The sequence below is a fragment of the Bactrocera oleae genome, chromosome 4 (assembly GCF_042242935.1).
Source record: "Bactrocera oleae isolate idBacOlea1 chromosome 4, idBacOlea1, whole genome shotgun sequence".
In the NCBI taxonomy this organism is placed as follows: Eukaryota; Metazoa; Arthropoda; class Insecta; order Diptera; family Tephritidae; genus Bactrocera; species Bactrocera oleae.
The window spans coordinates 30,849,228-30,855,070 of NC_091538.1; the positions used below are offsets into that span (position 1 = coordinate 30,849,228).

The 5,843-nt window shown below is 33.3% G+C and overlaps 1 long non-coding RNA gene across 1 annotated transcript; it reads left to right on the top strand.

Annotated features, from left to right (window-relative positions):
• Positions 1-688: 688 nt before the first annotated feature.
• Positions 689-1,374, top strand: LOC138857143 (uncharacterized). The gene is made up of 2 exons (XR_011396145.1): positions 689-1,140; positions 1,199-1,374. It is a non-coding gene; the product is annotated as an uncharacterized lncRNA (long non-coding RNA).
• Positions 1,375-5,843: the final 4,469 nt, after the last annotated feature.

A 5,843-nucleotide genomic window follows, 5' to 3' on the forward strand; every position in this document is an offset into this window, starting at 1 on the left:
ATTTTGCACTTGCCATATACGATGTATGTTTGTAAGAGTGTGTATGGTTCTGATATCCCATGAAACAATGAGTGTACATATTTACATACATACGTTGCATATAGACAAATTAACAATTATAATGGGTACTTTAATATTTGTTTACATGCACACATAATTATACATATCCTTACATATATATGTATAAGAATATTTGGGACCGCTTCGTCTTTTCTTATCGGGTTATGTCAAGCAAGAGGTGTACAAAATCAAACCCAGAAATCTGACTGAACTGAAGCAGTCCATTAAATAGATAGATGATGCAATCCCGAATTAGGTGTCGCATATGCGTGGTTGAGCATGGAGGAATAATTAATTGTTTAAATAAAATAAAATTTTCTATACAATAAAAAAAATGTATGTAATGCATTGACTAAAAAGAAAGTTATTACGGTTAATTTTTGTAGCACGATTCGTGAGCCGCCCTGTATATGCAGAATATCTTAAAATTATATGCAAAGTCGTTTGCGCATTGTAAATATACGAATCTGTAAGCGTACATTTCTTAACATTGAATTTAGCATTATTTTTCTCATTTAACATTCAAAATGCTCAATTCTGCTATTTTGCGCTCCGCAGGGGTAAAATTCTGGTGAAATCCGCTTATAATTTGTTTGAGGTGAGATCCTCTTAAGTTGGCGAGTAACAATCCGTCAAGAGGAACATTTTGACAATCGGCACACCATGAACCTTCTCTATGATATACGTTCTCTGTTAAAAGTCGCTTGTCGTTAGCGAGAACTGCTAATATACACGCACGCATACACATACATTGAGTTATACACCAGTGGTAAGATTGTAATGAAGCTACATTGAGTATTAGCAACCCTACAAGAAACTGCTGATGGGTACACCAATACACTCACATTTATTATGTCATATGAACAGTAAAATGACTGTCAATGTTTACGATTTTTCCAAAAGCAAATTCTGTATACATGCAAAGGAGACAGTATACATTTCCAAAGAATTTTGAGAGTTTGTGAAATTCTTATGTAGCTGTTATTTCGTGCGATGAACCAAGTGTTGCGTGCTTCAGTGCAATAACTATTTTTGTTTTATTAAAAATAAATAAATAACAAAGGCTCAATTATAATATACGTAAGTTATTAATTTTAAAATAATATTATATCTTTAATTAATTTTAATTTTTATTTAGGCCTTTTTATATCCCGAAATATTCATGAACTGGAGAAATATGTATAGCAGAGCTTTTGAGAGCAAGAATGGAATTAACTGAAAATTTCTTTTCATAATTTATTGTTTAATTATATTTTTATTACACTTTTTTTATATTTATGTATGTTATTATAATATAAATTTTTAAAATTAAAAGGTTTCAATTTATTAAAGAAATATAAATTATATTATCAACTGCGCAAAAGAATTTTTCACTTGTGATAGATTTACAGTCATAATTGACAAATTACAACTATGATAGCGTTTCAGTGATAACTCAATCAATTGCGAACACCCATGTGTTAAAGAGAGATGCAAACTCACACACATACGTTTGTTTACATCAGTTTTTGCATAAGGCTCTTAAGAAAATGATAAAAACTTTGTTCTGCGCGCCCTCCCTAAAGAAATGTTTCTAATACTTTATTAATGTTATTAACTATCTTCCCACTTACTACTTCAATATTTTGGAATAATAAGTCAAATACGACGTAGTATTTTATACTCTCATCACTTCTGTATTAAATTAACTCTCTTGTTGATGTTAGGTGGAACAAATTTTTGTGAGTTTATCAATCCGGAAAGATTTTCCGCAAATGGCTTGATTCTGGCAAACCACCTTGTGTTAGTGAATTGGGTATTTTGGATTTCAGAATTTCCCAACGATGTGTGCTGCTACTGAAAATATTGAAAGATTTTTGAACGACACGAAAAAAAATTGTTGCTCGGGGACTCGGCTTAAGTCAACTCGAACCAAATTCGGCGTGTGAGCACACAGGGCAAAAGAACGGCATACTTATATTTGCGTTGGATGTGATTTTGCACTCCTTTATATTTACAGCTCATATTACAACCATTATCCACGGCAATCTTCCAATGTTAAACATTTTCAATGTTTTGCAAATTGATGCCGACTCTTACTTACTTTACCAGTTTGTGCGAATGTACGGGTCTGTTTTTTTTTTGTAAATGCACGCAAGAACGCCTTATCGCTAATCACAACGTTTAAATAAATGTTCGAATTAATTACCTATCAAAAGCATTGTAATTTTTAACTATTTATTTCTTGGAGCCCTTTCGAGAACTCCGGGCCCGGGACGAATCACTCCTGACCCCCTCCCCTCTCGTCGGGCCTGGACGCAACTAGTTCGAAAAAACAAACCTTCAAAATGGAAAATTTGAAAAAGCATTATTGTTGCGCAAAAACGCGCAAAACTTGTAATATTTGAAAAGTAGTTGGACCAAAAATTACATCAAAACCAACTGTGCTAGCTAAAATGTTATTGTAAGTTATTTATGTTACTATATTTGTAGATTGTAGGAATTCCCAATAACTAAATTAATTTTTTTTACACGATTAACTCTCTTTTTGTACCTTTCTATTAGAAAAATTATAATTTTTTCTACATATCTAACTCGCCAATGAGAGTATTAAGAAGAAATTTTATGCAAAGGCACCGAACATTAAATCAGCAGTGCAAACTAAGCAGTGTTGCCAGCATTTACTGCATTACCCAAAAAGCCCAAAATCATGAGTTCTAAATAAATTTACAGAGGTCTGTATAGAGCAACCCAATTAAAATTTCGTTTGGGGATCAAATTCATAAAACCAAACCCACTCTTTCTCTCTTTTGTGCTGACGATTTTCGACAATTTACTTAACCTTACACTGCATTGATTTTATTCAAACTTTTTATTCTGCTTATAGTGAAAAAAACTCGACGGTTTTAATTTTTTTTTGATTTTGACATTAAGCCGTTTAGCCACGGGAATGTTGTGGAAAAGTCGAAAACGAGACTCACTAATATAAATCAGTGTTTTATTAGTATTTATAATTTATTTTGTTTAATATTTCAATTTCACATTAAATTTTTTACAAAATGAAAAAAGATGCATATTAGAAAAAAGTTTTCAAAGTGTTTTAATTAGAATTGATTGAAACACAATACATGTAATGCTATATCGCAACGAAGAGACTTCTCTAATTTGTCAATGTCATGGCCAACTTTGTCTTAACGAACACTCTCCAGAGCGGCGCCTTTTCCGCCAGAGCGGAGTAAACGTCTCGGGATCAAAATCGACGGTATTGCCATTGGCAGCAAATATTCTGCAACGTAAATACGGAGCTGTAATTGTTCCAATGGTTATGGTGTTTGTGTCATAGATTCTTCGGTGGTGCGTGACTTTCCCTTCTCGTATTTGAGAACAGCGCAATGGATCTTTCAAGCATTCCCCATTGCGGCATCCAACTCATTTATTGTTAGTGACGAATACCACCTTTGCCTCGAACATGAATTGGATACTTGTTCATGGCATTATCGAAGAGATCAACGCCACCCTTTCGATTATTGTATGCTCTTACGCTGTGTGGCATACCAACATCATTTTTCTTGCCGCCTTTCCATAGCTTCACACGATGCAGTGTTTCAATTGCCTCATGATTCGATGCAATGGTAGCAAGAGAATTGTCGTTCCGTAGTCGGCCGCTTTCTTTCGCGATTGTAACGAATGGTCCCGGTGGCATAATATCCCAACGAGGTGAGTTGGCTCATCAGTTTATTGAATTATCTTCATTGTACGCCCTTAATTCTATGTGGCTAGCTATTGCGTGAGGTAGAAACACACTTTCATTGTTCAGTATTTGCTGCTGATCATAGATTTTTTCCGAGATGAGACATTTGTAGTTTCTAGAGACAAGACCACTAAGTACTCGCATTTATGATCAGCGTGCCCATTATCTCCTCAATCTCTTTTTGACTCCGGTATCTTTTGCGTAACATTACTGCCGCGCAGTAGGCAGGCGTACTTGCGAATCACAAATGAAGACCTTTTCGGGCTCGTGGACAACAACCGACTAACTTTTGCCTGGAAGGGTTCTTTTTTATATTCATGACCTAGGCAGCTTCTGGATAATTCTATTCTGGAAATATTTAGAAAAAAAGTTCTCGAATATTCCATGACTTGGAAATAAGTTTTCAGTTGATTTTTACATTTTCCGGACATTACAAGACTACCCGTCTTGTGTGCTTTGATTATACTTTTTATGTCACTTTTTTCGTAAAAGTACGCTGTAATCAAGAAAAACCACAGAACAATTTGCTGTTAGATTTATAGTGTCAAGCATAGAAAGATGCAACATTACATTCAAATATTGCTTTCAGGACATATCTCGCTTATTTTCAACTTCATGATTTTTCAGTTACTGGTCAAAAAATCGACCATTAGCTGTAAATGGGTTAACCGGAAATAGCCGGTTGATCCAGATTGTAAGTTTTCTAGTCCTGACAACCACTGGAAAATTGGCGTCCTACTCAAATGTGTCTATAAATTTGAATCCCCAAAATTCTTCTTCAACATCAAAAAAATACATAATTTGAAACCTACATTTGCAGTACTTGCAGAATATCTTTAATATTTAAATTGTATCGGTTCAATTAATGTTTTAAATAGTATTAAATATTTGGCGACTATTACCAGTTTAATATTTATCGTAATGAAAAAAATCATTAAATTATTATTCTTATTTTCTTTTTAAATTATGTTTTTTAATAAGAGATTAAAAAAAATTTTTACTAATATTTGGTTAAAATGTTGATGGGCACTGGAATTGACATGTGTTCAAAGACGCAACAATTATCTCTTCAACCTTTATAGCAACTTCACTTTCTCGCGTCACTGCGCAGTGATAAAGTGACTCTCGATAAGGAAGTCTGCAGTTTCCAATTGCTCTGCAAGACGGTGACTGCGCCACTACTAAGCGTAATGTTTCATGGCTAAAATTGTATTTAATTAGCATAAAAAAGGTATATTATGCTACGCAGGTGTTGACTGTCACCGTATTTTCTTTTTATTTTTTAACAATGGGCTTTATCGGTAATGCAGTAAATACTGCCATTGCATAAAACTGTTAAAAACTGCGCATTTGATAATTTGTGTTTTAAAACATAAAAAATGTGCGAAATATTTCTTATTAATACTCGCCCTGATGAGTTAGATAGCAACAACTATCGATTTTTCTTAGAAAAGTACAAAAAGAGAATGAATCGTGAAAAAAAAAAGAAATTTATTTATTTGCGAACAGCTTCAAAGTCTAAAGGATTATTGCAAAAGTGATAGCTTTAGATTACTTGACGCACTCTTTCTACTATATCCTACAAACATTAAAAAAAAATCCACACATAATAAAACAGTTATATTAACATTATATTTAACATAAATAACTTACCATGACATTTTAGCTAGCTCAATTGGTGTTGATGTAATTTTTTGGGCAACTACTTTTCACATGTGGCAAGTTTTGACGTTTTTGCGTAACAGCTATGTCAATAATGCTTTTTCGAATTTTCAATTTTGGCAAAGATGTCACGTTTTCTTTTTCGAACTGGTTGCATCATGCATACTGCGTAGTTTGCATTACCGAAAACGCCGCATATTACCAATTTTTCATGTTTTTCAACACAAATGATTATTTTAATGTTTAAAAAAATTTTCCGCCCAGTCATTAAAAATTATTTTTTCCATATTATACCATATAAATTACTTATAACACTTATTCAGTTGTCTTGCACGCGAAACGGCAATTTAAGACTTTAAATAATTTGCCCATAACAACATTGTAAAACCCA